We start from the raw sequence: 24,891 nt of genomic DNA, 5'->3' as shown, positions 1-24,891 counted from the left end.
AGGGACCAGAGAGTCAAGTAACTTAAGAAATCCTGGCTCATAAGTGGTAGAGGCAGAATTTGAATGCAGAGCCATCTTTTCCACTCTGCCATTTGCATAGTAACGTATGGACTCTATGCTAGATAATATAAGAGCCTATCCTTTATTTGAATATGAAACATTGTGTATACATCATCTCATTTAATCCATAAAACACTCCTGTTGGCAGATGGAATTTTTATTCCCATTTTTCAGATCAAGAAACTGAGGCTTCTCTAGATAAGTGACTTAGCCAAGGTCACACCATGAGTGTTGGATTTGAATTTGTCTATCGGTATATCGTTTTTTGTATACATTTAAAAAACATATGCCAGTCCTTTATGTCCTTAGGTATTAGCATCAGCATGCTATCTACTTAAATGAGGATTTTACCACAATAAGTCTAACTATGATATTAAGCCAGTGAGCACAGGGGCTGCTAGGAAGGACTTGTTCACTGAACAAAGACCTCTTCAGCCCTTGAATGGAAATTAAAATTTTCTGTGGTGGAGTAAAACTAAACTGGGCTTGGCTGCCCACCCTAATGACATGTCCTGTACCCACATCAATTTAGGGAAGCAAATAGTTGGCCTCAAGGATGCCAGCCACAGACTTGTGTGAAAGCCAGACACCTTCACTCCAGAATTATGAACTGAGTCTAGCTCAGTGCTCTGTGAAAATAGATACTTTCTGGATGATTTGTGATTGCTTGGATGATGGCATAGACACTAAATGCTGTCATTACTGAGCTATAACGACTGGAAGTAATTTTTTCTCAGCATCAGGGACCACAGAGAACTTGTTCTGTGCCTGTTATGAGTCTACATCAGAGAGAAATTCATTCGCTCAAGGAAAGTTATTAAAATACTCTAATTCAATATTTGTGTGAGAAATCATATAATTGACAAATTACAGGTGAGCAAGGTCAGTGAGCTCTTTTGTTTCTTCTTTCTGGGACCCACTGCAAATTTCTTGTGTTTACTGTGTTACAGCTTCTTAGATGAATGATTTGTCTATTTGAGTGTGGGATTAAAGACACATGTTCTTGACATAAAAGCCAAATGCAGCTGAAAGATCTACTCTGCTAGAATATCACCATGCATAGTGCTACCGTTAGCGTGTGTGTTTTATCCAAAGGTGACCACAGCCCTGTTTTGTATAGGACAGTCTTGATTTGTCAACAATAAATAAGAGATCATTCTTGGAGCTACTGACTTTAACTCTTACCTTATCCTTAACTTGTCCCATCACTCAAGGAGTTTAACAGTTTATCAGGGAGCCTAAAATAAGTGCACAAGTCATTTTATCTTTTCTTGATTTTCACGTTGAAATGCACCATAATTTTCCTCATGTTCCTTTGAGAGTCTTTCTATGGTATTTTTATTTTGGGTGGGGAAGGGGTCTTTTGTTTGTTTGTTTTTTCTGCTTTTCAGCCCCTAAAGGAATTCTCCAATTCTCCAAAGAAAGTGCAAACTTTCTTTCCTTTCAGTATATACCTTCTCATTCCATGATCTCATCCACTCTCTTGCCCAGTACTTTTCAAACTTTAGTGGACATAAAATCATCTGGAGAGTTTGCTAAAATACAGAAATTCTGACTCAATAGGTCTGAGGTGGAGCTCAAGAAAGTGTATTTCTTGGTGGGGGAGAGATAAGTTAGGAGTTTGGGGTTTAACATATATACACTACTGTATGTAAAATAGGTAAACAACAGGGACCTACTGTATAGTACAGGTAACTGTACTCAATACCTTATAAAATAACCTAAAATGGAAAATAATCTGAAAAAGGATATATATATGTGTGTGTATATATATATATATATATATATATATATATATATAAAACAGAATCACTTTGCTGTACACCTGAAACTAACACAACATTGTAAATTAACTATACCTCAATTTAAGAAAAATAGTGAAAAGGAAAGTGCATTTCTTATATTCTTCCAGATGATGCTGTTGGTCTGTTGACCATGCTTGAAGTGGTCCTGCTCTGCAACTCAGATGGTCACATCTAGGTAATGATACCAAGTTCTAGGCCTTTCTCAAGAGCTTGACACTGATTTTTCAAACTGCCTTCTGCAGGGCTCTCCTGGATACACCTACCGGAGTCTCCTGTGTAGACTGCCCTCAGCATTGCCACCTCATCTTCTTACCTTCCTGTGTCTACTAATAGCACCTCTTTTATCCCAGGTAGCCAAGCTTGAGGCCTCAAAGTCCACTTGCTCATATCTCTCATCTTTTGGCTTTTGTCATTTGGTGCCAAATCCAGCAGAGCCCACCTAATTAGCGACCCTCACAGCCACGAGCTCCACTTGTGCTCCCCAATTTAGCTACAACCATACCAAGCGCTCAAATGGCTTTGTGTCTTTAAAAGTGCTGTCTCCTCAGCCTGTAGCAACTGTTTCCTTCTTTTTTACCTATTACGTGGCTACAACTGATGGGTCATGGATGTATGGAGAGCAGGGTTCTATTATTTTAGAGACTAGGGTAATTTAGACTAGAGATTCCTAAAACAACCTAGTTCAATTTAGATAGAACATTCTTGGGGGTAAGTTGGAGTAAGGATCTGTTTCTTCCTCTGTTTTTCTCAGCTCCACCCAACTGCCTCTGAGGTCCATGTCACCCACATTGACTGACATCCTATTTGGTGACCTTAGTTTGCCTTATATTGTACCTCTTGCTGCCCCTCGCCCTCCCCTTGAGTAATAAGCTCTTCATAATAATTAGTGTCATTCTATCTTCCAAGTAAAAATCTTTAGGTCTAATAGGAAGTCTATTTGGGGGACACTTTTTCAGTTTATGAGAAACCTAGGTCAGAGTACCTGAACTGGAAACTGACCAATAGAATAAAGGTAGCTCTAAACATTCATGAATATTTCAGATTTCCACAGCTTTTCCTTTTAGAGCATGACAGATTTTTGAAACATTTGTTGAAAGCTTTTCGAAAACATATTACCCATTTCTGTGCTTTCTGAAACAAAAATTCAGAACTAAACTTGTCTTTTCTTGATGATTCACAACTGCCATAGCAAATACCACTTTCTGTGTCATGATGTGTTTTTCTGTCTTTTCTCCAGTTTCCGGTTGTGGCTTTAAATGTAGCTAGCCTGCAGCTCTCTGCCTTAACAAAGTGCTGATTTTAATTGGCAGAGTCTGGCAAGTTAGATAACCAAGAATGTAACAACCATACGCAATATATGTCAATAGGCTCAGGGCGAACTGAGGACCCATCTGCTAAACCATGATTTTCAGCATTTGTACTTTATCACAGTCATTTCAACAACCCAGAGTGACTCTGTCTTTACTTCCTTTTCCCTCTTCCCTGGCTCTCTCCTTCCTTCCTTCCTTCCTTCCTTCCTTCCTTCCTTCCTTCCTTCCTTCCTTCCCTTCCCCCCCCCTTTCCTCCCTCCCTCTCTCTAAATCTCTCTTTCTTTTTGTAAACGACTTTGCATTGCTCAGCTATGTCTCTGTTTTCTACATAGCTGTGTTCTCTGGTGGAAGACTGACCTTCAGATGAGTACAACTCAGTTACGTTTTCACTTTTTCACGAATGTAATGTGTCTTCATTTCTGAGAAATACGCTTATTTAAAGCTCCCATTTGATACACTGGCCCCATTTGCATATTTTGTTTTTTGCAAAATGTAAGTTGAAATTTTAAATCATTTTGCATAATGAGGACTTAGAGTACACGGTCTAGAAATGGCCTTTACTCTAGTGGCATAAATCGTGTTAATTACAGGAGGTTTTGGAGTTAATTGGGAAAGAGGAAGGAGAGGTATTATATTGGATTAAAACTGTAGTGTTAACTACCAATCTCTATTGCTAGTTACATTCTATATTGACAAACTTAACTTGCTAAGGGCTAAAAATTGATTTGTCCAGCCTCATTTCCATTAGAGTTAAAGTCATATGTGAAACAGCAACAAATTTTGCAAAGGAGAAAAAATGTATCTGTCCTCACAATTAACTAGGAAATTGGCATTTTGGTATTTCTGGCTATTGGGTCCTTATTATACAGAATATAACTGTTAAAGATGTGATATCCTGAAATGGCAGCTCCCAAAGACTTAGTTAACCTTTTCTATGCTCTCGCAGTAAGGTTAGATGCACCCCTTGCACTATGAAACCTAAGTGTAACTGTAGACTTTTCCTTTTTAGCTGATCGGTTAATATGTATCTGCAAAACAAGGTAATATGGCATATGAAATTATAAGAAAGATACATTCCCTATCTATGAGGACCTGCTATTTTGCTAGAAAGGCAAGACAAATGAATAAAACCTATGGTGAAGGCACGTCTTGTGCATAAAGCCAGCACATACAGAGTTCTTTCAGGAGCAAAATCGCATGGGTAGATGTTAAGTGAATAAGGAGATAAAAGAGATCAGTGTGGGCTGGAGTTGGGAAGAAGTTCTCCTGGAGGAAACAGTGCTCAATTTTGACCTTAAGTGTTCTCTAGAAAAAAGTGGAGCAATGAGGCAGAGATGGTTCACCAGAGTCCTGCCCAAGATGGAGGTTACCTGGGATACATGAAGTGAGAGGAAGGGTTAGTAGAAAAAAGAGACCTTTAAGGATGCTGAGGAAAATGGCTGTGTAGCAACCATCCCTGTGATTTGAGAAGCTGGTATTTAGAGTGTAGATAAGTGATCTACACTCTGAATACCAGAAGAGAAGAGTGCTGCTTCCTCAGAGCCAATGGGAGGGAAGAAGGGATAGAAGGATGTTGACAGCACTTCTGATGGGCAGCTGGAGACTTTTCAGGAAAGCAGATGTTCTTCAGCTGGGATCCTTAGAAGCTGAGCCTGAGACAGTGATTCTGGGACTGGTGATTTATTGAGGGAGAGAGAGAGCAATAGGAAAAAAACAGGATAGGGCAAGGGAAGAAGTCATCAATACAGGCTTTCCACTAAAATTGAGCCTCAGCTGATCCCATGGGAGTTCTAGAATGTGAATGGCACCAGAGGGCTGTTCTGTCTGAGGAAGCTTCTGTAGCCTGTGTCCATCAGTCATTAGCCAGCTGCAGGTTGCCTCCAGGTCAGAACAGGGAGGGCATAACCTCCCAGGCATTTCCAGTCACATGGCTTCTATCTGCTGAAGGCCATTCTCTGGCAAAGGGGGAAGGTATGAGTCACTGGCAGCCAACACTGACACAGTTGGGAGAGGTGGTACACCTGCCCAGGAAAGGGGATTGGGATGGGGACCCAATGAATCTACCAGGTAGATCTTCTTACTCTTAAATAAAATGCTCTTTATCAAGTTCCCTCCTCCAAGTTGGTCACATATTCTCACAAGCCAGCTCTCTGATGCATCCTTAATTAGAACGTAAAAACAGTCCTACCATTTCTGAAAGTCCCTCCCTCACTCCCCAGCGATCTACAGATGTCACCTCCCCTTTGTTCCTGGTTTTGCCAGATTCATAGCCTAACCTAAATATTAAGTAGCAAAAGGCTTTGTATCTGTTTCATCCAGCTTCCAGAGGAAAGGTAGGAGGGCCTTCGGGGGATAAATTCTCTCAACCATCCCATAAGTGACAGTCCTAGATATTGGCTACTGGGACAGAAATCACTGTCTTCTTGCCTGAACAAACTGATGGACATATAGAGGACCATTTTTCATGTAGGAAGACAGATTTGTCTTGTTCTCAGTGATACATGTGCAAAAGCACACACACTTTAGTGTTATCCAGACCTAAGACAACAAAGGCCCACTCACCTAGAATTTTAATATTTGGAGAAATCAGGGCAGGAAGAGGCGTATTTATTTCTAGCCAGGAAGTTTTGACTCTGGCTGCATGTTAGAAACCTGAGAAACTTAAACAGAACAAAATAAAGTAATATCTAGGTGGATTAAACAGAATCACAGCATAGAGACAAGGGGTGCAAGGATTGGTATATTTTAAAACTCTCAGAAGACTCTAACGTATAGCCAGGACCTAGTCTCTATCAGAGAGCTATTACTATTCAACAATCCACTAAAGCTCAGTGCATTAAAACAGCAAGCCTTTATTACTGGACCCTCTTGAGTCTGAGGGTCAGCTGGACAGTACTTCCGGTATAGGCTGGGCTTACTCATGCCTCTGGGGCTCAGCTGTGCCTTGGGGAGGTGGTTCTGCTAATCTTGGCCAGGTTCTCACATGGCCGGGGGTCACCTGGCTGTTGACTGACCTAAGGGGGCCAAGCCTGGACAATTGGGCTCTGCTCCGTGGGGTCTCTCCTCCTACAGTATGTTCAGATCGAGACCTGGCAGAGCTCCAAGAAATAGAGCAGAAACACACAAAGGCTCTTGAGTTCTAGGCTCAGAACTAGTAGGGCTTCACTCTGCCACATTCTGTTGGCCAAAGCAAGTCACAAAGCTGGCCTGGTGTCAGAGCAGGAAGGGACCCCAAAGTTCGAGGGCCACGTGTGTTGATAGAGGGAGGCCAATAATTGAGGCCAATAGTGCATTTGATCTACTAATTAGACAGAACCCCTAACTTTATGGTAGGACAACTGATTTGTCAAAGTGGTTAATTTAAGACTTAGATATTTCATCTACAGACCTGTTCCTTGCCCCCTTCCCCCAACCTCATTCACAGCTCTTAATCTGAAGTTTGGCCTGTAGCCATGGCACAGACATATGTACAATAAAATACATATCTATCTCTACCTTTAAACGTCTAGTTCACTTCTGTTTTGTTTGTGCTCTGGACTCAACTTACAGAGAGTAGATCTGTAGAGAGTAGATAGATGGACAAGTGAAAGCACATACTTGAAATCCATTTTCTAAAGTATTAGCAATGGAACATTAATTGTGAAATATGAACAGCTGGGGTATGTTCTAAGAAAGTGGGCGTTTACTCTCTCACATTTTGACAATCCACTCTAATTCTTCTTACTATATTTTTGTGGGTTTCCTTACCTGAAGAAGTGTCGATCTGAAATTGGTGGAAAGATAATGGAGGAGTAAGTTTCCCGTGTACCTTCAATCTGGACAGAAACACGTTGAAATACTTATACACCTGCAAATGACCTGTCATTCACTTCCCAGCAGATTTTTCAAAGTGCAGATGAAAGATATTGTTTTCTCTTTGGGTTTTTCCATGACTGGTGCCTTCACCATCTGGCCCTGCCTTTTCTACTTAGCTTCACCTTCTCTGGCCTAGGATCTGGCTTGACTAGAGTCATTCCTGGCCCATTAATCTCACTCATGTTGTTCCTGCCTCTTCCTCCACCTCCCTGGCGTGTCATCCCCTTCCTTGTCTCTCTGCTCTTTCAAATCCTACTATGTTCTCAAGAAACTGCTCCAAACTGTCCTTGGGGTCTCCTAAGACTGTTTTGGCCACACCAAACCTTCCGTCCTTTGAACAGCCATATAACTTATTATCTGAACCCACTGACACTGTTCTGTCTTGAACAGCTGTCTGGCTTTTCTAGGTATGTACGCTGGCCTCATCTGATTGGCCTGTGAGTCAGGTGTGTCAAGACAAGTTGACTGTTTTGGCTGCTTAGTCACAAGTTGACTGTTTTGGCTGCACAGCCACAGTCACAGGAGTGTCAGCTCCACTAGGCCTGGGAGTCCCTCTGCTTTGCTCATTCCTGTATCCACCACACTGAGCACATAGAAGATGCACAACCACATCTATTGAATGAATGAAGAAGAGCAGGCAATCAATAAATAATAACTTGGTGTTTCAGCAATAAGAAACAATGAACATTTTGAGTGTGGTAGGAATCCAGTGTTTGTACATTTATCTATTAAAAATGAGCCCTTATTATAGGGAAGGCATTGGGGAGTTAAGCATAAATGAGACCTCACTGTGCCATCAAAGATCTCACAGCCAGATGGGGGGAGGCCACCGTTATTGAGTGCCTTTTGTATACCAGGTGGTATCGCAGTTACTGGCTTGTGTTATCAGCAACTGCAATGGTGTTAAAGGGCCCAAATCCTAGGACTTGAACTGTATGACTGTTGACTTCCAAACAGCTGAGGGCCTTGAACAAGCCATTTATCTGTTCTGGGACTCAGGGTTCTCAACCTGTGAAATGAGGAGAACATCAGAAAGGCACCCTCTAGTTCTCACTTTCTTTGACTGGATTGTCTTAAGAAAGGCTTAATATCCTTCTGATGAAATGACATGATTTCAAATTTATGAGGACAAATGCCAAACTGAAACGTGTGTCATCTTTCTTTTAATTGTCTGGCAGGCCTTTCAGTGTCAGCACAACCTGCCTTCACGCCAGTGTGGTTGAGAATATTAAGGTTCTCAAGGCAACTCTCCTAAGACATTTACCCAAAATGCTATTCAGCATCTCACATCCTACCATCCTGAATTGGTTAACACGAAACAACACAGCAAGAACAGAAGTTATTTCTTCCTGACTGGGCCTAATCTAAAGGGTATTTTGTTGAATTCTGTTTCTCATCCACCTACCCAAATTCCCTTTGAACCTGCCTAGGAACAGGATGTAATGTGTGGAAATTGATCACTGTTAGCAGTTGCCTCAACAAACTCAACAACTCAGTAGAAGAGTGTTGGTACTGGCTCTTCCCGGACCTCAGTGTGGAGTCCTCAGCGTTGTCCCCAGAGGAGTTGGACAGAATTCTAGCCCCTGTGTGTCTCAGGAGTGGTGACCTGCCTCCCTCCAGACTCACTGTGACCACCATCATCATGGGGCTTTATCTGCCCCGTGTTTGGAAGGCTGTCCAGTTTTACAAACTTCCAGACTGAGCACTTCTATAATCTCAGCCCCAAAGGGAGCAGATACTGCACTTCACATTGGTGCATTAACCTATTTAAAATGTCAACAAGGATGGATTCTTTTATGAAACTAACACAGTATTGTAAATCAACTATGCTTCAGTTTTTAAATAAGGGATGGATTCCTTCAATGCTCATCTTTCTGAGCCTCTCAGCATTGAAAAACACTTTCCTGCATGGACCGCGCTTGCCTGTCTTCCCCGACGATGCAGCAAATGTCTCCGTGCCAGGTGGGCCACGCTGCAGTCCCCCAAAGTCAGCCAACAAGAGGCTTGTTGAGCCAGAGGGAAAACAATGTCCAAAAGCCTCCATGGAAAGCACACTGTATCTCACCTCTTTTGGGCATCTATGGGTCTAAGTTGGCTGAAACCTAAACGTGCATGGAAGTTGAATTCTCCCAGTGACACGAGGCAGTGCTGGCCAGCATCCCAAGGGTGTGTGCTTACCATACAGGTGACTATTACAATTTTGTGACAGGAAATGGGCTGGTCAGATCAGTCTCTGAGTGAGTTTGTCACCATGAGCGCAAAATGTTGCCTGTGGAAAGTGGAAGGAAGGCTCCCTGTCTTCGAAAGAATCTCTGCCTGAGGGCAGGAGACATGTGCTTGCTGGAGGCTGTCTTCTTGATGACACCCCGGTCTCAGACAGTGACCAGCATTTACTTGTTGCAGGTGGCTTTCCCATTAGTGTTAAAGGCAAAGAATTTGCAATGGTGTGTAAAACCCTCAAGGACCGGCCCCACCCCTTAACTGTCTCCTAATCCAAGGCCTTCCTCACTTGTTTTGGTCACTTAGCCTTCTGACTACCCCAAAACTGAGTGGTTGAAGGTGACAAAAATCATTCATTTTGCTCATAACCCTGGGGTTATGTGAGAAAGCTCAGTGCTGCTGTACACGGTGTCAGTTGACTGGGCTCAACCCTGGGGGATGGAGCATGTGCTTCTGCTTCTCATGTGGCTGTGCAGTCAGCTGGAAGCTCAGCCTCTGTCCCTCTCCATGCAGGCCTCTGTGTGGCCTGGGCTTCCTCACAGCATGGCGGCTGGTCCCAAAGGTAAACATCCCAAGAAAGAGAGTGGAGAAGAAGCTGTTCTGCCTTTTATGACCAAGCCTGGAGGTCACCTAGCATCTCTTCTGTCATACTTGCCATACACTACAAGTCAGGGCAACCACAAGGTCCTGCTTAGGCTCAAGGGGAGGAGACATAGACTCTTGATAGAGGGCAGGGATGGCAAGGCTCTGGAAGGTCGTGGGGGAGGGGAATATTGTGGTGGCCATCTTTGGAATATAAAAGCTGGGCTGTTTCTGTATCACACCGGGCATGTTCCCTCTCAGGGCTTGGCGTTCACAATATGTTTGTAATGCTCTTCCCTTGGTTATGCATGTGTCTCACTTCCTCAACACCTTGGGTTCTTGACCCAAATATTTTCTTCTGCAAAATGAAAACCCATACCCTAATCCCTTCCCTGCTTTCTTTTTCTCAATAGAACTTGACACCATTTACATACTGTATGTTTTACTTATTTATTCTGTTTTTTACTATTCCTGTCCTTAAATTGTAAGTTTCCATTAAGGGAAGGATTTCTGTCTGTTTTATTCATTGCTTTTTTTCCAAAACTGAAAGAGTGCCCAGCACATAGTATAGACTCAATAAATATTTGAGTAAATTAATGAGCAACTCCCCTTATAAAACATAAGACATGGCAGTGATTATTCTTATTTCCTTTGGTCCTTAGGTCTCAAGGGCAGTGCCAAGAATATAGACACTTTATGATAATTTAATTAGTGAACAAGTTAAATAAACATAATGGTTTAAAACTGTTTCTTGATTTGAAAAAATCAACAATAAACCAGCAGCCTCCAAACACAGTCCCTTATTCCCCCTTCTCATCTATAAAGTAACGGCGCCACCCAGTATGGATATTAAATTCTGCTCTAACAGTGCTGCTTCTGCCTCCAATTAGAGCCGGGGAGTTATCAGAACAGAAAAAGGAGAAATCGTGGGGGATGCCCAAGAGAACAGACACGGCTCTGACAGTGAACCTCTGGGTACCTGCCTGATCGTTCCTCTGTTGTTTGTTATCTGAAGGGGTTGACCTGTAGGTCAAGTCGGGAGGAAGGTGGCTTTCCCCCAATGTGGTTCAGTGTTCACAATTCAGATAATAGATATCTTAGAAAATGGGAAGAAAGCAGGAAGACAGTTACTTCACATGTTATCAGGTAGTCGACTGGGCACTTGACTGGGCACTTTTGCTGTCCATGAGGAACGACCTCTCTTGTTTCACTGCCTTGTGCTTGTTGACACATTCTCCAGAGGTGTTTGGAATAAAATAGTGACATTTCAAAATGGATTAATAAAGGATGCTCTAAATTGGATATACTCTTGAATTTTGCTGAAATATTATTCACTAAAGAATACAAGTTGGTATCAGGCTGGAATGCCCTGGACCCCATCATCAGGTGTATTATTCCTGAAGTTCAAAAGAAGTCTGCTCTGAGATGTGCCAATGATGACATTTCAATGGATGTTGCATTTGGCATTTTTCTTTCCCTGACAAAGTAAAGAGAAGCAAGAACCGTGGCCCCAAAGAGCTCCAACTTGGTGGACAGGATTGTGACAGTGACCTAGATGTGTCACCTGAGTCACACAGGGTCCTTGTCACTCCCTCGTGCATCAGGACCCCGAATCTGGGACTATCTAGGACAAAGGCAGAGGGTGGCCTGTTCTCTTTGGGAGTGTATGAGGCAAAGGGCATCCCCGGACCTGCCAGGGTTGCTTCCTCCTAAAGCAGAGGTCACAAGAATGAAAGGATCAAACATGCTTTGAGCTCCTTCTGTGACAAGGTATGGAGAATATAAACTATTAATGTAATTTATGGACAGGAGAACTTTGCGTATAAATGAAGCAACCGATGGCCCTTTTGTTTGGCATTTATATCTCCTTTTATAGAGATCACACAGAGTAGTGTTATAATTCTTGACAGTGTTTTTTTTTTCAAGGCACATTTAATTTAATATCAAGAGTGCAATACAAAAGGCCCAAATACAATGAAGGAACACATTCCCCCATTAACACCAATGACAATGCTCTTTCAACATGTGCCTGTTGAATGGAATGGGGATTTAATAAATTTCACTACTGAAAAAAATAACGCAGTGAGTCTCATCACAGCTAATATCCTTATACAATCTAGTTGTGAAATGAATGTTTATAATGCTTCAAACAGTTTAGACCTGAAGTTTGATACCACACCTTCATTATTTGTACAGTCCTCAATAAGATTATCTATAGTATTAGCAACCATTCAAAGAACAAACCATTGAGTAAAACCACATTGATTTAAGGCTCAATCAAGTAATGTGGAGCCCCAAACTAAATGGTTAAATATGTGAACTACTTGTACTGACATCTATTATTTGATTCTCTCATGACTATTAAGTTGGTTCTTAGAAAATAAACCCTTTAAAGGCAAAATTCACCTCATGTGAGTTTGACCCAGAAGTTCAACAACAATCACGAAGTCCACAGTCTTATTGGCAAAACTGATATACAGTGTCTCTAAGTCACTATGCTCAAGGTTAAGAGCGACGCATATGCCATCTTTACATTTACTGGAATTTTACATGTTCAGTTCATGATTTTAAATCTCTAGGTTTTCATTCCTCCAAACTGTCTGAAGACACAGTGTGCCACAGACTTAAGACTTCTGTTTCTCCCTCTATTTTCTTCAAACAGAAACACTTCTCAAGTGTCTACATGTCCCAGAAGGGGAATTTTTTGGAGGTGGCCACTTCTTCGGAATAGTCCGACGCCATCAGGCCTCTGAAGCAAGGGGAGGGGGAAGAGAAAGAAGCTGAAACACAAGGTTCATCTGGTAAGTTTTACATTAACCATTACAAGCTGGATAGTATAAGAATGTGGCTTTTTGGCTCAAAAAGTCTGAGTCTTGGTGTGGAAACGAGTCCTTGGCTGTCCCACCACAGCTTTCTTGCAGTGGGACTGTCAGGGAAGTGTTGACTGGGGAGTATGATTTGTGGGCTTGTTCCAGTTTGTCTTTAGTCTGTTCCAGTTCACCTTTCATTTTTAGGGAAAACAAGTTGATTTCTGGGTCTACCATTGTTGATCTCAGCTGGGCAATGCTAGGCACTGGACTTGCTTGAGGTACTGGATTTGAGTAGTACACTCTTGCAGCTCTTGCTCCTTGGTTGCTAGTTGCATTACAATAATGTTTTCCCTGCGTGCAGACTCTTGCTGTTGTTGCTTTAGTTTTTCTTCAGATTCCCTTAAGCCAGTTACATCATTAGAGTTAAGATCTGTGTACTTGCCCTCCAAAGCTTGTACATACGCTTCGTATTGTTTCCACCTGAGAATGAATTCATCTCGTGCCATAACTTTGAAGTCTGTTTCACTCAGTCGAACCTTTTTAGGAAGAGGTTCCTCGTTGGTCATCTTGAATCCTCTCCTGACGGAGGCCGCGCCGGTGCCTCCCAGTCACGTAGGCTGACCCCGCACTACCCGCTCGCTGCCCAGGCCGCCCGGCCCCGCTGCCGCCGGCGCCCGTGCTCCTCCTCCCGCAACAGCCCCGGCTCTCCCATTTATTTGCGGGTCTCGCTGCCACAAAATGGCGCTGAGGCTCTTGACAGTTTTGATTGTACAATATATGGGACTTTAAGCTCCCTGGAAGAAAGCAAAGATGATTAATATTAATAATGGACAACTAAGTACACAGCAGACATGAGTAATACGTTTTGTATTTATATAGCTATTGTTTTGACTCACTGGGAAACACTGTATGCTTTATTGTCAGGAATGCAGTTATGATAAGACACTCTGTTGTCTAGGTCACATAGAAGAAGACGTTCAAGCTAATCCCTAAATCCTATTAATTTATTTACTCACATTACAGAAAAAACAATAGCCATTTGACTCTACCATTCAAACTAATGTATTCAAAGCAATGTGCCTGATTAAAGACATAGATCAAAATTCAAAGAACTTCATGCAAATGCAGTTAGTCCCAGAATCGTTTGGAAGTGTCCAGGAAGGCTGTGGATCTCAAAAGAAAAATAAATAAGAGACTGAGCAAATCAAAGCATATTTATATCACAGTGATGAGTGTATTTTGTGCTTTTTCTTTTGTTTTTTTTGTTTGTTTTTCCTTCTATGTGCAGGAGGCTGAGTGAGGCAACTCTGGGCTCTGTCAGTAAAAATACAGTTCTAATAAGAGTGTGTATTGTTATGGAGAAAATTATTTCAATAGAAAATGCACATCTCCTAGATTATATCTAGTTCTTGGAAAATTGCAAAATGTTTTACCACCTCTATTTCCCACTTCCTCCTCCCTTCCTGTGACTCTATCCATGGCCACGGGGGAAAAAGTAGAAGCAGAAAACAAGGAAGAATGGACATTGTGGTCCCCTCAATTTAAGGTGTGCCTTTGAATCAAAATAGAACAAATCAATAAGTAAATGTTACGTGTGTCAAGTCTTCATTCAAAAGGCATTTGGAATGTTTTAAGATAAATATATTAGAAAAAAGGTGAAAATGAAGTGGAATAGAAGTAACAGTTTGTATACTCTGTGGAAAAATACACTGTGGAAAATATGCCCCCCTCCCAAATAAGTAAATGAACAGTATGTTGAATTCTGAGAAGTCCTAGTCATTTGTTAGAAGTAGGGCTTAAACTTGGATCTGATTTTTTTTAAACCAAAGAGAAGAAAAACACATGGCCAGCTACCTAGTTTACATAAGCAGAACTACTGTTTTCAGAAAAATATACCTGGTTCATTTTCTAAGATTTGAGAGGAGCTGTTGTTTTGATTTTACTTTGTATTTTTTTGTTGTTTTGTTTTACTTTCTCCATGGGCTTTTAACATCAGATTCTGATGGTAGAGACAGAAATAAATTCTTCCATCCTATCCCCTTTACAATTTGCTGTGGTTTGGGAGGCTCATCTCATACGAGGAGATGTTATGGTTCCCCACTGCACATTCACCTCTGACATCCTATACCTTATTTTTAGTGATGTGCCCATTAACCTTTGCTGCGTAAATAAGCTGTTCCAAAACTTAGCAGCTTACACCAACATTTATTTGCTCACAATTTTGTGGGTTGGCAATTTGGGCTGGGCTAGACTGGGCCATTCTTCAGCCTGTCTTGCCTAAGTTCCCACTCATGCAGCAGCTGGCCCTGGCTGCTGGTTGGGCAGGATGACCTCACTCACATATCTGGAGGTTGGTGGGCTGAAGGCTCAGGTGCTATGTTTTTCTCTCATTTGGCCTCTCCAGGAAGCTAGCTTGAGCTCATTCAAACTGCTATCTCTGAGTTCCAAGAACAGCAGAGAAAGAGCAGGCCTCAATGTGCAAGCTCTTTTCAAGCCTCTCTTTGCATTATATTTGCTTAGGTCCCATTGGCCAAAACAAGTCACATGACCAAGCCCAGATTCAAGGGGTGGAGAAATAGACTTCTCTTTTAAGGGTAGGACCTGCAATGAATTTATGGCCTTTTTTTTGCATTCTACAATGCAAGTTTATTGCTGCCGATGAAGGGAAGGGACCACCATACCCTTGTTTATACTGTAGCTTGAAGAAAAGAACTATAGCTTCTACTCTCTGCATAAAATCCTATGTCCTAGAAGGAGGTCAACTGTGGGGCTTGTGAGATGCTCTTTTAGAAACAGAGGAATTCACTTCTCTAGTCGCTGTGGCAGGGAATGAGAAACCACATGATCTAAGAGGTGTGGGAGAGTAAGGAGAGATAGAAAAGACACAGGTGAACAATGTGTGTGTGAGAAGGTTGTTTTACATCCATGTGGGGTGAGAGATGAATAAACCTGTCTTTCGGTGTTAACCAGTTTTTTTTTGTTCTTTGCTTTTTGGAGAGCAAAGGAGAATTACTGAACAATTTCAGACTTTTATAAGTCATTTTTCCCAATCCACACCAGGTGGTGGAGTAAGATAGAGTCAAAAAGATTATCATGAAGCATTCTTTCTTCGGCAGGACCTTTCAGGGTGCCTTGTTTTATTTCTGACAGTTTCTCAGAGGCGTCTCCAATGTTCTCACAATCACAATCCTCTTAGTGACCATGTGGTGTCTGCCATATTCCCTGCTTCAGTTCCCTGCAGGGATGTCAGCTGCCGAGGCCTCTGATGCTGCCAAACGGCCTTTGAAGATTCTGCGTATACTCCGGTGCTGATGCAGGCTTTGTCTCCCACCTGTGATGAAAGTGCTAGCATCAACATTGTTGGGTTGGCAGGTGCCCCCTTGGGTTCTTAATAAAGCGCTTCCTACAATAGCCACCTATAGATTTGCTGATTCTTATATTTGGTTTATTTGGTTCCTTGACTCAGTTGGATGAGTTCTTCTGTAGTATTTGTTTCGTTTCTCATGCAAATAGAGCTGTGATGGACCTGCTCACAGGTCCTTCATATAAACCTTGTATCAATTACCTATGGCCGTGAGATTCTATGTACCAACCAACCACAAAACCTCAGCTTTGGGTCACCTGAGTGGCTATGGCTTGGTGTATAATGATAATCTACCTGTGCTCAGCTGTGTGTAGTCAGGTGGCTTTGTTGAGCTTGGCTGTGCCCTTTAACATATCGGGGCGGGGGAGCTTAGATTGAGGGATGTGGCCCCACTCCATGTCATTTCCTCCACAGCAGGCGAGCTCCGGTTTGTTCTTATGCCAGTGGCAGGGCTCCAAGAGAGGGCACATGCTCACAGCCTCATGAAGCTGAGGCTCAGAGTCTCCACCATGTTACCTCTCCTGTTCAAAGCAAGTCACCAAGCCCCTAGGATTCAAGGATGGGGAAACAGACTTTATCTACTTGATGGGAGGAGCTGAAAAGTCACATCACAAGGGATATGGATTTGGGAAGGGCAGAGAATTGGAGCCATCTTTGCAAACAATCTAACACATCCGAAAACCTCTGAGTCTTGGGTGAGCGCAGGTTGGCAACCCAGACAACTTCAAATGCATGTTAGAAAGATTAATTTGGTAATCCTTCTAGAAGGTGGTAGATAAACTGATTGGGGTAATGGGAGGGGAGGTTGGTGTAACCAGCAAATGGCTTTGCTTTAATACAGTAGGGTCTAGAACAGGGATAGCAATCAGGCTGCACACCGTGTGACCCATTTGTCATAAATGCCTTCAGTGAGGAGTTGAGGAGAATTATGTGGCCACTTTCCTGGTGAACAGAAAACCGAGGCCTGATGGATTGGCCATGGTCATTGAAGGGGGGAGTGACAGCACAATCCCAGGTATTTGCCATTTTTGTCCTATCAAGGGCAGTGGCAGTGAGGTTAAAGAGCCTTATGAAATCAACGAGGAGGTGGAATTATAACGTATTAATGATCAAGTGTAAAGGAGGAAAACTCTTATTCTAGGATAATCCTAAATTTTGGATTCAGGTCCTATTGAATGATAATGTCATTTCTTGAAGTGGGTCATAGTATACAAGGAGTAGACTTGATTCAGTATTGTATAGGTCAGTCCTGTACCCTATCGTATAAGGAGAACATATTTTTTTGTTACCTGTTGGTGTACAACAAACCAGCCAAAAGCTTAGAAGTCGTGATGGTTAATCTTATGTGCCAGCTCGACTGGGTCATGGGGTGCCTAGGTATTTGGTCAAATGTTATTCTGAGTGTTTCTGTGAGGATGTTTTGTTTTTATTAGCAGACTGAGTAAAGCAAATTGCCCTCCCTGATGTGTGTGGGCCACATCCCATCAGCTGAAAACCTGAATAGAACAAAAAGGCTGACTTTCCCTGAGTCAGAGGGAATTCCTTCTGCTTAACTGCCGGGGAACTGTGACATTGGCTTTTTCTTGCCTTTGGACTCAAATGGAAACATTGATCTTTCTGGGTCTTGAGTTTCCTGGCCTTTGGACTGGAACTACACTGTCAGTACTCCTGGTTTTCAGGCCGTTGGACCCAGACTGGAACTACCCCATCATCCCTCTTGGGTCTGCAGCTGGCCGACTCACCTTGTGAATCTTGGGACTTCTCAGTTTCCATAACTGCATGAGCTAATTTCTTATGATAAATAAATAAATTAGTAATCAAATAAATAAATATTTTATACATACATGCATATCCTGTTGGTGGTTCTTCTTGTCTGGAGAACCCTGTCTAACAATGCAGAAGCTTAAAACAACAACCATTTTACTTCTCAGGATTCTGTAGGTGAGACATTTGGACAGGATGGAGTGGGGATGCTGGGTGACATCTGGGGCCTGTAGCCTTCTCCCCCTGACCTCTCCCTCTACCTGCTCTCATAACAAAGAAGTCTAGTCTGAGCTACTTTAGAATTTGGCAGATGCCTCCCAGGAGTGAGCATTCTAAGAGGACAAGTTCTTCTTAAGGCTCTGTTTCCACCATGTTTGATAACGTCCCATTGGCCAAAGAAAGTCCAATGGCCAAACCCAGGGTCAGTGTGAGAGGGGTCTACACTAGGGCATGGGTGCCTGGAGATGTAGTTTGTTGGGGCCACCAAAGTTAAAGTCTGTCACTGTGGGGAGGTTTGATGCCCCATCTTGGGTGTGTTGGCTCTGATGTGTCTATGTGATGTCAAAGTAGGGAGAGTCAGGTGACAATATGGGTCTGAGGCTAAGAAAAGATAATTTCTTATTAATGGATAGAGACATTTGGAAATCATGAATACATAGGGGTATATGAAAATATTCCACAATCAGTACAACATGGACATCAACCAGTCAGAACAGATTCTGGCTATAGGCTTGAAGCAGGGTCTCAGGGGTCACCTGTTACGCCAGGCATTTTCCCTTTAGTTATTGGATCATTGGGAGGTGTCAGGAGTACCAGGAGAGGAAGCAGGACAGTCAGGGTAGTGGGAGGGCACGAGGCACCGACTATTTACCAATTGGCAGGAAATATTGCAATACTTCGGCAACTGGTCTGAGTATACAAATGACAGACCCCGTATACAAATGACAGCTGAAGCCAGGGACAGTATGGTTAACATTGCATTGGGATAGGGGATAAGGTTAAGCTGTATGATTGACCTATATTTATCCACTTCTGGTTACAAAGAGCATAAATTTGTATGTCAACCTAATCCAAAATGAGACAAAACTAGGTCTAAAGTGGACCCAAAAATTTAATTAACAGGCAGTTGAGCCCCCAAAGGAAATCGAAAAGAGTGACTCTGTGGAAGCCAAAGGAGGAGCACAGGAGAGGGAGAGAAGGGGTAAAAGTCTTGAAGACTATGTAGTAAAGTTCAGGTGAGAGAAGAATGTGTGTATTTTTTTAAAATTATTTTTGTTTTTTAAATTATTTTTTTCTTTTTATTGAATGAAACACTCTTTAAATTCTAGAGTGCTTTACAGTTTTCAAAAGTTTCACACACATTATATGATTTCATATAATCCCATAATAACCCTTTTTCTTTTTCCCCTACCCTACATTGCCTCTCCCCCCTTCCCTCTCCCCACTGGTAACCACTAGTTTGTTCTCTATATCTGTGAGCCTGCTTCTTTTTGTTTTATTTACTAGTTTGTTGTACTTTTTAGATTCCACATATAAGTGATACGATACAGTATTTATCTTTCTCTGTCTGACTTATTTCACTTAGCATAATGCCCTCCAAGTTCATCCATGTTGCTGCAGATGGCAAAATTTCATTCTTTTTTATGGCTTAATAGTATTCCGTTGTGTGTGTGTGAGTATGCCACACCTTTTTTATCCATTCATCTGTTAATGGGCACTTAGGTTGCTTTTATACCTTGGCATTTGTAAATAATGCTGCTATGAACATTGGGGGTGCATGTATCTTTTTGAATTAGTGTTGGTTTTTTTGGATATATACCCAAGTGGAATTGCTGGGTCATAGGTAGTTCCATTTTTAGTTTTTTGAGAAACCACTATACTGTTTTCCACAGCAGCTGCACCCATTTATGTTCCCACTATGTACAAGTGTTCCCTTTTCTCCACATCCTTGCCTGTTATTTGTGTTCTCCTTGAGCATGGTGATTCTGACAGGTGTGAGGGATATCTCATTGTGGTTTTCATTGCATTTCCCTGTTAGCAATGTTGAGCATCTTTTAGTGTATCTGTTGGCCACCTGAGGAGGTGCATTTGGTAATTAGGAGGCCATTGGTGACGTTGGTGAGTTCAGCTACAGGGAAATGATCAGGGCAGGTCATGTTTCAGAGGCTTATGAAGCATGTGGGAAGTGAGAACTTGACAAAGGTGAGTTTAGAATAATGTTTCCAGAAGCTTTGTGTAATAGTGAGGGGGAAAAAGGGGTAATTGATTGGGAAGTAGGGTTGGGGAAGATTGCATTTTTTAAGATGAGACAGAGTTGCCCATATTTATATGAAGAATGGAAAGATAACATTTAAAGATCCTTCAACTCGATGTTGTAAACTAATCTGTTAAAAAGGTAAGATGTTGAGTGGAAAGAGCAAAGTCCTGGGATCACGAGCCTGGGGCCCTTATTCCAGTGTTTCTAGTCTTGAGGGCCAGTTTGGCCACTTCATAACAAATCTTTCTTTGTAAACAGTGGTTCTCATCTTGATTGCACAGTAGGATGCCCTGTGGGAGCTTTTAAAATGCTCCACGCCCAAATCTCACGCAGACAGTTACATCAGAATCTATGGGATGTACCCAGGCTTCAGTACGTTTTAAAGTTCCTAGGTTATTCCATGTATGTTCGAGATTGAGAACCACCACTGCTTTAGAATGTTAGTTATTTATCTCCTATTCCCTCAGCTTTGGTGTTTTAGTCAACAAAGTCCCGCTCAACATTTATCACCCTCGGTACCAGCGGTTCCCATGACAATAGAGGCCATTGCAGACCTTCCCTCAGCGCAGTGATTCTCAATCCAAGCTGCATGGTAGAATCTCCTAGGCTACTCACAATATAGTGGTGCCTGGGCCTCACTCCAGAGACTTTGATGTAATTGATCTGGGTTGGTTTATGGGTTGAGTTTTGTCTCCCCAAACAGATATGTTGAAGTCCTAATCCGTAGTACCTCTGAAGGTGACCTTATTTGGAAATGGCATCTTTAAAGAGGTAATCAAGTTAAACTAAGGTCTTCAGGGTGGGCCCTAATTTAATATGATTAGTGTCTTTATAAAAAGGAGAAATTTGAATACAGAGGAGACATGCAGGAGGGAAGATTATATGAAGAGACATAAAGAGATCACCATGGTAAGATTCGATTGGAGTTATGCAGCCACAAGGAACATCTGGGGCTACCAGAAGCTGGGAGAGGTAAGGAGGGATCCTTTCCCTACAGGTTTCAGAGAGGGAACCTAGATTTCAGACTTCTAGTCTCTGGAACTGTAAGACAATAAATTTCTGTTATTCTCAGCCAACCAGTTTGTGATATTTTTATGGCAGCCCTAGGAAATTAATACAAACAGGCTTGGATATCGATAGTTTTTAAAGTGGCCCAGGTGATTCTAATGTGCCAGGATGGATTTACTGATTTTTGTAACTATTAAACAACTTAAACGTATAGCAGGTATAACCCAAGTAGAAAACAAAGTCAAAATGAGTTTAGGAGCCACGCAAACCTAATTATCACAAGTCTAATATTTAAAACTTAGTCACATGCTGAGTAATTTTAATGCCTAGTAATATATTTCTTCTTAACTTACGGCTCTGTATTGTAAGAGAGGCATTTGCCTTCTTGCTCCTCCGCAGTTCCTTGCCTGGATACTTATTTTTAGTGTAATTTTTCACCTTGAGTGATGAGATTCTGGGTTTCCACTTCACATGTGCTTTACAGGTCGCCTCATGGTGTATTCTTTATTTTTCATGCCTAAGGGCACTGTCTAGCACCTTTTCCTGTTGGACTTTATCCTGTTCATTTATAATGTAACGTTTCTCCAATTTGTCAAAGTTACTTAGAATTCTGATCCTGCACTCCAACATTCTAATTCCTAGTACTAAAGGAGAGTCCCCAGGACAATTGAATTAAGAATTATATGAACTCCAGGAAGAATCAATTTGGAGAAGATCAGATAATGGAAGGGTTATTATGGGCTGCATTAAAGTGAAAAGATGTATAAAAGATAAATGGTTAGTGCATGAATTATACAAAGAGTTCCTTAAGCGAGATGGTAGGATCAGTCCTTGTCCAGACATCATGTGAGATTTGGAATCTTGCCGCTGTCCCTCAAAGTGTGCTCCACAGACCAGCAGCATTGACATCACCTGGGAGCTGGTTAGAAATGGAGCATCTCTGACTCCATCCCAGATCTAGTGAATCTGAATCTACATTTTCGCAGGGTCTGTAGGTGAAGCGCATGCATCTTAAGTTTTGAGACACATGATGTAGACACGGCCACTACCTTGAAGAGCTCACCGAGTAATCTGGTTGAACTTGGTAGATCAGTGTTTCTCCAAGTATGGTCTGGAGGCCCAGCTGTATTTGAGTGGCCTTCAACACTTGGGAAAAGACAGGATACATTTGGGCCCTTCACAGACCTCCTTAATTGGAATCTTTGGGGGTGGGACTCAGGAATTTACATTTTTTGATAAATCACCCAGGGGACACTGATGCACATTAAAGCTGGAGAATCTCTTCCCTAGAACAATAAACATTTATTTTGCTTGAACACACCTGAGGAATGTGACACCCACCCCAGCCACCTTCCCTTAGTAACAGTGGTTCGTAAGAGCAGTGTTATGGGGGTGGCAGCTGCAATCTCCTAGACCAGGATCATTCAAAGGACGGTCCATTGGTCAATCAATAGCACGGCTGTCTCCTGGGAGCTTGTTAGAAATGCAGAACTTCAGACTTCACCGGTATCTCCTGTTATAGGATGAATTGACTTCCCCCATAATTCATATGTTGAAGTTCTAATCTCCAGAACTTCAGAGTATAATCGTATTTGAAAGTAAGGAATTTAAAGAAGTAATTAAGTCTGGTTGTCTGAGATCTGCAGACATCTTCAGACCAACATTTAGTAGCAGCTAGTAGATTCGACAGGACATTATTCCCTTAATGAGTTGTAGATCAGGGAAAAAAATATTTATTTATTCAGGAGCCTCTGTTTGGCTTATATCAGTAATCTTTAGTAAATGAAGCTCATTTAGCACTTCATAAGTATGTTTGAACTTGACTCTATCTTTCTGGCTCACAGCAGGCCTCTAAGTTTAGTCAACACCTTCCTGTAGATGCTCCTTTGATCTGTTCATAAACTGTTCTCGCCTGCTGGGTCCTGACACACGTGTCCATACAAGCACACATATGCACATGTAACCATCAGCAAGGAAAAAAATTAAACAAAGGTGAGTCACAGAAAGACTCCAAAATGGCACGTGTATCTTAAAATACCTTTACAGATGTGCTCATTGTTGACAAACTGCTTTGCGCAAACCTAAATCCAGCCTGATTTTTTTTTTTTTTTTGGTTACAATATAATTAGGCTCTGAGTCAGCTTTGAATCTTATGTTAATGAGACCCCCTAGAGTCTTGCCTCATACCTTCAAATTAGAGATTGATCTATAATTAATATGGCTTATAATGCCAGTGTCTGAGACAAAAGAGATCATTGGGCGGCTGGGGAGGGAGAGGAGAGAGGTGTACCACATACCAAGCTGGCTCCTGGTGACAGAAGCAGGTGTCTCTGGGTAGTATTTCTGCTGGCTCAAGCTCTTCTGATGAGGAAAGCAGCTGAACTGCCCCTCTGAGGTCTTAGGAAGGGACATGGGTGCTGCAACTAGCTTCCACCCTTAGCAAAACATTCCTGCTCAGAGAGACCCTGGTTGGCCCCTGCATGAGTTTTCCAATCTTACACTGAACTGCCTTTGAATTCTGAAAAAAAGCACCGGGACGAGGAGTCTTTGTTTTTGGTTTTTTCCAGCTATTTTTGGAGCCAATGTGACCTCCCTACACTGTAGTTTTACAGCCTTGAAATTCCCAGTGATTGGAAGAGAAGAGCACTTGCTGATTAATTAAAATCCAATTTTCTCTTCTATCCTAATTGCAGCAGTAGAGGGAGAAAAAAGGAAGAGTTACTATTCCAAAAATGAAGATGATCCCTAGACTGTTTGGACTTATTATGAGCTCCATGTTACAATTTGTTTTAAATTGAATCAATAGAATAAACATGGAAATAAGCTCTGTGAAATCATTTATTTTTAAAAGATTTAAATGAGAGCCTGCATCATTTTGTTTAAAATTTTTTAGACTCTGCCTGGGTAGACTTCTTGATAAAGACAAAGGAAAAAAGAGAGCCTCAGGTTTGGGGGGTAGGGCTGGGACCGTCCTGTAGGTCTGCCCGTGTGTAGCTTTATGACCATGATTTTGACCCCTGTTTAGGACCCTGCAGTGGATCAATCCCTGTTAGCACAAGAGATGATCTGGAATCCTACCCCCCAACACACAGCTCTCAAAACATAATTACTTTCAGTTCACTTTGAATTTTTAGACTCTGTGTGATACTGAAGAGTTGGGGTGGCTGAACTGAAACACAGGGAATCATCAGAGGGGCTGGGATGGCTCTGTCCCCTGATTTGGTGCTGAGCATGTGGGCTGCGGTGGGAAGGGCATCAGTGTGGGAGGTGGTGACCCAGCATCTTGGGATGGGGGCTGGCTGTCCCAGGAATTACCTGGTTCACTGGTTCTCATGGGAAGGGAGAGGTGATTTTTACCTCTTCTCTTTCCACGAAGTCTTCATGTAATCTGTAAAGTTTTATAGCCTCTAGTTGGAGGCTGGGGGTTTGGGGGAAGGGAGGAGTGGTCAGTGGTAGACACCTGGGCAATTTAAAATTTGCACTTCGTAACTGTCCTGTTTAAATGAGTGAAGTACAATATATTGCTAAGAGTAAAAAAGTAGGTTACAAAGTTGTGTATGTATATTTACATTTACAGAAAAATTATATTATCTATATTATGTATTTATATGCCTAATGTTTATATATTTATGTATATATTTATACATATGCATATTTCACGTAAAGTACGTTATATATAACATATACACATAATGTTATATATATGTACATATTTGTATATCTATAGTTTTTAAAGTTTTTAAATATATGTATATATATTACATGTGTGAGTGTCATATATAGTATCTGTATATATGCATATATAATACATACCATAAATATGTAGGCATATTTACATTTCTATATATAAAATATG

At 41.8% G+C, this 24,891-nt stretch overlaps 1 long non-coding RNA gene and 1 pseudogene across 2 annotated transcripts in view; one reads left to right on the top strand and one right to left on the bottom strand.

Annotated features, from left to right (window-relative positions):
- LOC109550904 (uncharacterized) overlaps positions 1-24,891 on the top strand; it is a 376,468-nt gene that overhangs the window by 2,704 nt on the left and 348,873 nt on the right. For both annotated transcript variants that reach the window (XR_012326211.1, XR_002177598.2), the window contains exon 2: positions 12,495-12,633. This is a non-coding gene — a long non-coding RNA (uncharacterized lncRNA). The remainder of the gene's footprint in view (positions 1-12,494; positions 12,634-24,891) is intronic.
- Positions 12,646-13,234, bottom strand: LOC101317898 (pre-mRNA-splicing regulator WTAP-like; annotated as a pseudogene).

Source organism: Tursiops truncatus, chromosome 15 (genome assembly GCF_011762595.2).
Source record: "Tursiops truncatus isolate mTurTru1 chromosome 15, mTurTru1.mat.Y, whole genome shotgun sequence".
Classification (NCBI taxonomy): Eukaryota; Metazoa; Chordata; class Mammalia; order Artiodactyla; family Delphinidae; genus Tursiops; species Tursiops truncatus.
This window is presented reverse-complemented; position numbering and strand designations above follow the sequence as displayed.